The sequence below is a fragment of the Sinocyclocheilus grahami genome, unplaced genomic scaffold (assembly GCF_001515645.1).
Source record: "Sinocyclocheilus grahami isolate Dianchi unplaced genomic scaffold, SAMN03320097.WGS_v1.1 scaffold1008.1, whole genome shotgun sequence".
In the NCBI taxonomy this organism is placed as follows: Eukaryota; Metazoa; Chordata; class Actinopteri; order Cypriniformes; family Cyprinidae; genus Sinocyclocheilus; species Sinocyclocheilus grahami.
The window spans coordinates 223,522-234,515 of record NW_015506187.1 but is presented as its reverse complement, the minus strand read 5'-3'; positions in this window follow the sequence as shown (position 1 = coordinate 234,515).

Genomic DNA, 10,994 nt, shown 5'->3' with positions numbered 1-10,994 from the left:
ATTCTGACTTGTAATTACTCTTATGAAAATGTACCATAGTTCATAACAGCATTTGTTATAATAAGGCTAGCCTATTATTCATTACCAGGCCAATAATTACTTGTATTTTTTTTTATTAATCTATATATATTTTTATTAATCTATTTATTAATCTATTTTATTAAGCTATATTAATCACTTGTTATGAAACTGCACATTTAGAAGCATGCCCCATTTGTGATATAAATCTATAGGGAAAATCTACTACACCCCTGGTCATAAGCATGCTTTATTCACTAAATGATGACATCACACAACTGACAACTTTGCTTCCAGTTTTTAGTCAAAACATTAAGCAGAGCTGCTACATTTAATAATCTGAATATTTCACAGTGTAATATTATAATGTCTCATCTATAGGGTATAGTGAAGAAATACACGTTGGTTCACTGAAGAACTTACTAAATCAGTTTTACATTTATTTCTTATTTAATTTTTGCCATAAGAACCGGAAAATGTTGATACAGACCATTTGTTTATGAAAAGGAATTACATCTATAGAAGGGACATTACTGTATGAAACTGATCATTACATTACAGCAGAGTGTGTCGTCTGCTGCGGGAGCCGGGAGGACAGTGAATCATCCGCTGAGTGAGGAGAGTCTGTTGTTGTCAGGATCCTGCCCTGACGGTCTTGTCTGTCCTGTCTTTGTTTAATGTGTCTTTGTTTATTTTGTGCCTGAGCACATGGCTGTGTCTTTGTTTGTGTTGGCCATGTGCTCCTCTTGTCCTGCCTTCTCGTTTTCAATCACCACGCCCCCTTGTTTAGTCCTTGTTTGCCCAATTGTATTCACCTGATCCTCGTGTGCTGCTCCCTTTATATTGTGCTCATTTCCCTCTGGTCTTAGCTGGTTCGTTTTGTGTGTGCATTCTCTTTTCTAGTGTCTTTAGTCTTGTTAGAGCTTGCTATTCAGTATATTGCATCCAGTCTAGTTTCCCTCTTGTTAATTAATTTGTTCCTGTGTTCAGTCAATAGTCTAGTTACAGTCTTTGTGGTTTGGTTCTTTATTTAAATTGTTGAACCTTTTGATTTTGTTCTTTTATTTTCTTTCTAGTTTTCAGCAAGGTTGCGGTCTTGTCTTTATTTTGTTTGTAGTTCTAGTCTTTTATTCTTAGCTTTTTCCCTTTTGTTATTCTTTTGTTTTCATAAGTCTCAGTTAATAATTTCTAGAATGTATTACTTTTCCCTTTCAGTTTTATTTTCTTGTTTATCCTCCCTAGTCATTGTTTTGCAAGTTCTTTCTTTTGATCAGTATTTATCTTTTGTCTCCCCTGTTGCCTTGTCTTTGTGTGTCTGTCGACTTGGTTCCTTTCCTGCTTCCTGAGTCCTCCCGGGTCGCTGAGTCTTCTGACCTGTCAGGCAGTTGTGCTTCAAGTGTTACCATCTCCTAGGCCTAACCTGTGTTTCCTTGAGGAGCTACCTAGTCTCCTTTTGCCTCGGAGGCAGGAGCTTCCCCATCCCCGACCTGCCTGTTCTACTGTTGTGTGCTCTGGCTTATTGTGTGGACTGTCTTCCTGCCTCATCGTTTTGTGTTCCCATTTTGTTTATAAACTGTTTTCCCTGTCCATTCTCCATTTGGGTCCTTGAGGAGACCACTCTCCCCGTCACTGTCACATAGGCCAGTCCTGAGCAGCTCACTCTCCCTGTCACAGTCACTCATGTCAGGTCTGAGCAGTCTACTTCGGTCACGACCATGGAGACCACTCCTAAGCAGCCCACTATCCCTGTCATATCTATGAGGTCGTTCTCAAGCCGTCAGTCCCCACTGGCACGGAGTATGCTTCAGCCCTGGAGCCTCCAGTATCCGCTCGAGCTCCTGATCCCGAGTTAAGCCCAAGGAAGGCTCCTGATCCCCAGTCAAGCCCAGGGAGGGCTCCTGATCCTCAGTCAAGCCCAGTGTCAGCTCCAGCCCCAGAGCTCGCTCCAGTGTCGGCTCCAGCCCCAGAGCTCGCTCCGGCCTGGACTTCCATGGGTCAATATCCACCCGCCCCCCCAGGTCGGTACCGTCTTGGCTCCCTACCAACCTTGTGCCCCCTTGGACTCCTCCAACCAGGATGGACGCCTGGAGGCGTCCTTTGGAGGGGGGGTACTGTCAGGATCATTGCCCTGATGGTCTTGTCTGTCCTGTCTTTGTTTAATGTGTCTTTGTTTATTTTCTTGTTTATCCTCCCTAGTCATTGTCTTGTAAGTTCTTTCTTTTGATCAGTATTTATCTTTTATCTCCCCTGTTGCCTTGTCTTTGTGTGTCTGTCGAGTTGGTTCCTTTCCTGCTTCCTGAGTCCTCCTGGGTCGCTGAGTCTTCTGACCTGTCAGGCAGTTGTGCTTCAAGTGTTACCATCTCCTAGGCCTAACCTGTGGTTCCTTGAGGAGCTACCTAGTCTCCTTTTGCCTCGGAGTCAGGAGCTTCCCCATCCCCAACCTGCCTGTTCTCCTGTTGTGTGCTCTGGCTTATTGTGTGGACTGTCTTCCTGCCTCATCCTCTTGTGTTCCCATTTTGTTAATAAACTGTTTCCCCTGTCCATTCTGCATTTGGGTCCTCCCTTGACAAACCGTGACAGTTGTCCACCATGGCTTCCCGTGTCTTCTGTGTTGTTAGATGAGCAGGTAGCTTCCGCAGTCTTCTGCCGTGCCATTGCTTTCCCAAAGCTGGCTTTCCTACCAAAATGGCAAACTAGGTGCTGCTGCTGTGTGATGTCATCACACAAAGAAACCATCCAATTTTACTGGTCAGGCATCAACAAATAGAATGACTTCATTCCCACCCCATCCCCGCCCCCAGTTCTGTTCCCACGCATCTGCATTTACAAGCGCACAAGTGTTTTACAAACGGAATATCGCAAAAAGAGCAGCAAAAGAGAAGATGAAGAAGATTCCTTTTATTGTCATTGCACAGAGTACAACGAAATTAGGTAGCAATCCTTGGTGTTATTCACACATAACATCAAAAGGTATTGGAACAGTATTCATTTAAAAGTGCATGATCTAATAAAAATAAATATTTACAAAAATAGGACAATGTAATAAAATGATACAATGGCAAAGCAGCTGAGGTGAGGTATTACACATCCAGATGTTGCACAACTCTGGGTTGCGATGACCCTATGTACAAGTAGTGGAGTGGAAATGTAAATGAGTAGTGCAAAATCCAGTTAAAATGTAAACAATTAGTGCAATAGTGCAGTTGAAATGTAAAACAGTAGTGCAGAAGTACAGTTGAAATGTAAACAAACGAGGAACTGTTGAAAATACTATTTGAATCTATGCAATGTTCAGTGGTATTGTGGTCAAGAAAGACCAAGAGTCTGTGTAGATTATTTGGCAGTGTTCAGTTCACGAATGGCTCTGGGGTAGAATCTCTTTTTGAGTCTGTTTGTCCGTGATGTGACAGACTTTAAATGTCTACCAGAGGGCAGCTGGTCAAACAGCTGATGAGAGGCCTGCGGCAGAGATTTCATGTGAGAGCCCCCAAAAATGTCCCTTTGCTCTAGGGCCCTTCGCTGTTGATACCTTGCTCAGGAGGGCCCCAGGGGCCACCGTGTCGAATTTGGGGCCACTGGGTCCTTTCTAAAAAAGTCCCACTTCCAGTTTATTTGAATGGGTTTGCCATACCGGGTTCGTGGACACGGCTCCAAAAGGGCCAATCAAGATTTAGGATTCTAGCTACTTAGGAGCCCCTGTCACACGAGGCTCTAGGACCTTGCGGAACAATACAGCCTTTCCAAAGTTAAAAATCTCTCAAAAGGATCTTGCTGTGTACGAGACAGAGGCCTGAAGCAGAGATCCCAATTGCAATGTATTCAGAGGGATCGGTTTAAAAGATTGGTGGACATTCATCCCATGAACCTACTATAGTGATCCCATTCAATAAATTGCAAATGGACATGCATCCCAATTGCAATGTATTCAATGAGATCGGTTCAATAGCTTGGTGGACAATCATCCCATGAACCTACTATAGCGATCCCATTCAATAAATTGCAAATGGACATACATCCTACTTGCAATTTACTTTAGTGGATCAACTTAGGTGATGGGGATAGAATCATCCAATGAACCTATTATAGTGATCTCGTTCAATAAATTGCAAATGGACATACATCCCATTTGCAATGTATTCAATGAGATCGGTTTAATAGGTTGGTGGACAATCATCCCATGAACCTACTATAGCAATCCTGTTCAATAAATTGCACATGGACATACATCCCAATTGCAATGTATTCAGAGGGATCGGTTTAAAAGATTGGTGGACATTCATCCCATCAACCTACTATAGAGATCCCATTCAATAAATTGCAAATGGACATACATCCCAATTGCAATGTATTCAGTGGAATCGGTTTAAAAGATTGGTGGACAATCATCCCATTAACCTACTATAGCGATCCCATTCAATAAATTGCAAATGGGCATACATCCCAACTGTAATGTATTCAATGGGAATGGTTTAATAGATTGGTGAACAATCATCCCATAAACCTACTATAGTGATCTCATTCAATAAATTGCAAATGGACATGCATCCCAATTGCAATGTATTCAATGAGATCGGTTTAATAGGTTGGTGGACACTCATCCCATGAACCTACTATAGCGATCCCATTCAATAAATTGTAAATGGACATACATCCTACTTGCAATTTACTTTAGTGGATCAACTTAGGTGATGGGGATAGAATCATCTAATGAACCTATTATAGTGATCTCGTTCAATAAATTGCAAATGGACATACATCCCAATTGCAATGTATTCAATGAGATCGGTTTAATAGGTTGGTGGACAATCATCCCATGAACCTACTATAGCAATCCCGTTCAAAAAATTGCACATGGACATACATCCACTTGCAATTTATTGTATTAGATCAACTTAGGTGATGGGGATAGAATCATCCCACTAACCTAATATACCGATCCCATACAATAAATTGCAAGTGGACATAAATTGTATTGGCGTCAGGGGTCCGGAGGTCTTTTGGCCAATTTAGTGGGTAAGCAGACAAATAGTGGATTCAGGGGATGGGGGCATGGCCGGGGGGGTGGGGCAGTGGTCAGGAGTGGTCAGAAGGGTCCAAGGGGTCAATCCATAATTTTAGTAAGTAAGTGGACAGATAGTGGGTTCATGGGATGGGGGTGTGGCCGGGGCGGCGGTCAGAGGGGATCAAGGGTTCCATCTGTCACTTTAGTGGGTAAGCGGACAAATAGTAGGTTCATGGGATGGGGGTGTGGCTGGGGGTGGGGGGCGTCAGGGGTCAAAATTGGTCAACTTTTGGCCAATTTAGTGGGTAAGTGGGACGAATAGTGGGTTTCGGGGATGAAAAAGTGTCCACCCCCCATAAAGATACATGCTATTGTCATAATCCTGGAGTAGGATGGTACTGCGACACTCTGTGGATAAAGGCTGAACTGATTTTGGGGGCCATAAACTTTGGGCTCCCGTACGGCCACATGACCGTGTTAAAGGCAGAGCTGAAGTCTATTAAGAGCATCCTCACAATGCTCCCTTGGTGTTTAAGGTGGATCAGAGCAGAGTGAAGAGCAGTGGCAATAGCATCTTCTGTAGACCTGTTCGCTCTGTAGGCAAATTGGTATATATCAAAGGTTGGTGGAAGACTGGCTTTGATATACTGCAGGATCAGCCTCTCAAAGCACATAGTGATGACCAGAGTGAGTGCGACTGGAGGGTAGTCGTTGAGGACATACCTTCAACACCATTCCTGTCACACCATCAGGACTGTCAGCTTTCCTCGAGTTGACTGCTCTGAGCACATGCCTCACATCATGCTCCTGCAAAGTGAGGGTATGGCTGTTGGAGGCTGGTGAATGTGTTTTGACTGTCCCTGTTGCTTCCACCTCATAGTGGGCAAAGAAAAAGTTGAGTTCCTCTGCCAAGGCAGCATCGCCATTGACAGTTATGCAGTTGCTGGTTTTGTAACTGGTGATTTGCTGGATGCCCTGCCACGCCAGCCATAGGTTGTTGTTAGTGAAGTGGTCGTTAATTCTCCTTTTGTAGGCTGTTTTAGCCTCTCTGATGCCTCTCTTCAGGTTGGCTCTGGCAGTGCTGTATAGGGCTCTGTCACCAGACCTGAAGGCAGTGTTGCGGTCTTTGAGGACAGTTTTGACCGCCTTCGTTATCCAGGGCTTCTGGTTGGGGTACAACCTGATGTTTTTGTTAACTGTAATATTGTCAACACAGTTCTGTACGTAGCAGAGTACAGTTGAGGTGTACTCTTCCAAGTCCTGAGCCTCAAATATGTCCCAATTTGTCCTTTCAAAGCAGTCCTGCAGCTGCAAGGAGGCTCCTTCAGGCCATGTTTTAACATTCTTTATAGTGGGTTGAGTTTTTCTCCTGATGTCGGTGTATGCTGGGATTATAATTATGGATAAGTGGTCTGACTGGCCTAAATGTGATGGAGGTGTCGATCTAAGACCATTCCTAATGTTTGAATAAGCCTTGTCTTGTGTTCTTGTTCCCCTGGTAGCACATTTGATATGTTTGTCAAATATTGGAAGAGCAGTCTTCAAATATGCTTTGTTAAAGTCACCAGCTATGATATGAGCTGCATCAGGGTAGGTTCTCTGATGTGCATTTGTAGCATTGTGCAGGTAGCCAAAGGCTATGCTAATGTTAACATCTGTTGGAATGTAAACAGCCATAACTATGACAACAGTAAACTGCATTTATTTGTCAAATACTCCAAATTGGGAGAGCAGTGACTGCCTTTGATTTTTGTATTTGTGCACCAGTTGTTATGCACGTAAATGCACAAACCGCCTCCTTTGCTCTTACCGGAGTCTTTGTTTCTATCCCAACGGAATGCTGCGTGGACCGCTAGCTCAATAGCTACATCTAGGATGAGTGGGCGAAGCCATGTTTCCGTTATAATCAGAATGCAACAGTCCTCAATTAGTCTTTTTCGTGGAGATCTGTAGATTCAGTTCGTCTATTTTATTGTTGATGAATCTGGCATTGCTGAGAAAAATGCTGGGTAGGGGTGGTTTGTGTGGTCGTCTCCTTAGACTTGCAAGTAGACCTGACCGGCATCCACGCTTTTGTTTCCTGTGTCTTCTCCATCTCCGACGCCTGCCAGAGCCAATAACAGTCCACAGAGAACCCAGTGTCCTAGCTATCTCCTCTGGTATGTTATTTGAGTGCAAAAATTCACTCGTAACAGCCTGGTTAGAGTGTAGTCCTATGATCAGAAGATCTTGTCGGCTGTAAGTGGGATTTGCCCGGCTGAACTTAACATTTATAAACAAACATATAAACAAAAACACACAACAAAAAAACACTGAAAGGGAGAGCTTGAAGCTGCTGCGTCTGTATGCGCCGCCATCATGGGAATGATGTCAAAAGTCAAAGCGCTAAGATTTGAAGCTTTTCACATCAGAGCTGTGAGTGTAAATTTCAACTTACAAATATGAATATTAATATGCCAAGTTCTCAAATTCAAATCAGCTAGCTCTGGAGTTATGCTACTCTTTTGCCTTCATATAAACTGATCTGATCTGATCTGAGAGAATGAAGAGTGTGTCATTGTTCTCTACAGGTTGAAAGTTTGTGGCATCACAGATGAAGGTTGAGTTGCTCTGGCTTCAGCTCTGAGATCAAACGCTTCACACCTGAGAGAACTGAGTCTGTCTGAGAATTGAATAGTAGATCTGGGTGTGAATCATCTCTGTGCTCGACTGGAGGATCCTCACTGTAAACTGGAGATACTGTGGTAAGATCATCTCTCTAATAGTCTCATATCTTTGTCCTTTAATGTAAATTCTAAGACTAGGGCTGGGACTACGACGGTATATATCGTTACCACGGAATAATGTGTCTATCGTTAGAGATTTTGCTATTTTATGTATTCCGCGGTATGCAAATATCTGCCTAACATATTTCTACTTAAACGTTATATACACCTTTAAGTGATAAGGAAATATGCTTGAGAAAATGGGACACACTTTGTAGAGTTATTATGTGCAATAAGCAGTGAAAAAGAACTCAATGGGGTGCTCGCATTGACTGACACACACACAAAGCAAACACTCATAAAGCGCCTCTCTCAGACAGCATGTGATTGAGAATTTGGGAAGTGCATGGTGTTTAAAAAAGTTAAGCGCAATAAGCAATCCTCTGCTCGCACCGACTTACACACAGCCGAAGCGTGCACACTGAAAGCCCCTCTCAGACAGCATGCGATCGCAAAAACAGATCTATTTCGTGTTTCATTGTGCTTGAATGGTCAAATACGCATACAACTATGTCAAAATGCCTGTCGTGTGGAATATTCACGTAAACACAGTCGGTTATATGTAAAATAAACTTAAACAGTTGTTTCAGTATATTGGATCAGTGCAGTCGGTCTTAAAGAGACAGCAGTCTAATTTACCTGCTGCTGTCTGTCATTATTAATGTTAATTACTTACTGCACTTGACTTAATCACTAGATTTTTAATAAGAATCAGTTCATGTTTGTTTGATACAGTGAAGACTATGCAGTGTTTTATTTATACACTTCATTCAATTTCTGTAATATTTCTTACTATATGTTAAATAAACCTAGCCTACTGTTGCTGAATAAATTAAAAGTTTATTTCATATTTATTTGCTCTATTGTGTTTGTAATTTACTTATTTGTAATAATAAAATAAAAATAAAAAATACAAATATCTATTGTCAAGATATTTATCATTATTTTAAAAATAAAATGTATCATACTGTGAAATAAGATTTTAGTCAAAAACTGAAGATGACTAAAGATGAAGTTCATTTAATTTATCTCCATCACATCACATGAGCTGCTGCTCCTTTTTTTGGCCCACCAAACATTTACTGGAGCTTCAGTTGCTTCTGCCAGTTTGATTAATACTCCTTCACTTGCTCATCTCTGTGTAAGAATTTATTTTCCTCTGATTTTCCACTTTTTCTGAAATCCCATGAGCTCATTGTGAGACCAGAGTCAATAACAAACTACAGACACTTGAACTACAATTCACATTGTGTCATTGTTCTCTACAGGTTGATGAATTGTGGCGTCACAGATGAAGGTTGTGCTGCTCTGGCTTCAACTCTGAGATCAAACTTCTCACACCTGAGATACCTGGATCTGTCTGGGAATAAACTCTGAGATTCAGGAGCGAAGTTATTGAAAGATGATCCACATAATAAACTGGACACATTATACTATTGTGAGTATATTATTATTATTTAAATATTTTAAAATGGCCAAAGTTTAGTAATAGGCCTCATATGTGTGCAATTGTAGAATATAAGATAATAATTCAGCTCCAATTTTGTCTCCGTACTTTAGACTGTTTAATTCTGTGATGATATATATTAATATTTTCCTCTCTTCCAGTGTCTCTGTGTGTAAATTATAAAGAGAGAGTTGTTGATTATTCACTGTTATTAATCTATGATCAGTTGTTCATTCATATCTCTGGCTGTAATATGAATATACTGTATTTTTTCTGAGCTGGATCTGCTGCTGTGATGTGACGGCAGTAATGTCTCATACTCATATGTGACTGTCTGTGTGTTTTATTGTAGGACTCTCAGTATTCAGACATCAGTCCAGTTTCCTCAGGATCAGCTGCTGGTGAATAAGGAGCTGCTACAGAGACGTCACAGTCACACAATCACCAGAGACTGAAGACACAGAAACACACAGCATCACACTGTCTTATAGGCCTCATATGTGTGCAATTGTAGAATATAAGATAATAATTCAGCTCCACTTTTGTCTCCGTACTTTAGACTGTTTAATTCTGTGATGATATATATTAATATTTTCCTCTCTTCCAGTGTCTCTGTGTGTAAATTATAAAGAGAGAGTTGTTGATTATTCACTGTTATTAATCTATGATCAGTTGTTCATTCATATCTCTGGCTGTAATATGAATATACTGTATTTTTTCTGAGCTGGATCTGCTGCTGTGATGTGACGGCAGTAATGTCTCATACTCATATGTGACTGTCTGTGTGTTTTATTGTAGGACTCTCAGTATTCAGACATCAGTCCAGTTTCCTCAGGATCAGCTGCTGGTGAATAAGGAGCTGCTACAGAGACGTCACAGTCACACAATCACCAGAGACTGAAGACACAGAGACACACAGCATCACACTGGCATGTGTGTCATCTTTCACTGTCTTGTTTTATAGGTAATGGCCCATGAAATTGAGTGCAGAATCATTTTAGATTCACTAGATATTGTCTACAATGTAGATCAGATGTCCAATCTGGCTTCCGGGGGAATTAAACATTAATGTAAAAAATGTTTAATTTAATAACATATTATTTTGCAAATTAAATGAAGTGTATTTGTGTTACGAACTGCTCCAAAACTTGAGTTGAAGATCCAAACGCAGCTTTAATAAGGGTAATGTCAGGAAATAGGCTGGATTCACATGTGGGTACAACAGAGGCTTTAGTGACAGAATAATCATGGAAGTGTGCACTTCAGCACACGGTTCATGAGAACGAAGAATCTCCTACCACCCGGGTGGGTGAGTGACACAGGCTGGCAGAAGCCGCGACTGTGGCAGCGGAGATGAGGCCAGCTAGGCAGCACGTTAATCCGAGCGAGGGGCAGAATAATAAGATGGTGAGTCCGCAGAGACCCAGAGGGCGGATGCCGGGAAGAGCCCACAGGTACCTGAGCGTACAGAGAGGTGCAGGAAAACATCTGGCAGCTACGAGCACTGCAGCCTGAGCAAGACAAGACAGGACCGTAACAATCACGATACTAGCAGTCAGAACAACGGTATGAACCACAACAGTCTGACAAACGACAGCAAAACACGGGGAGCTACAAGGAGAAGATAACAAGATAAACAAGAACCCAGTGAGAGAGAAGATGAGCTAATGAGCAGGGAAACAAGGAGAGCGGAGACACAACCACGCAGACGAGCACGTGGCGAGCCGTCAAAACAAGGCCACGCACTCAACACAACAACACA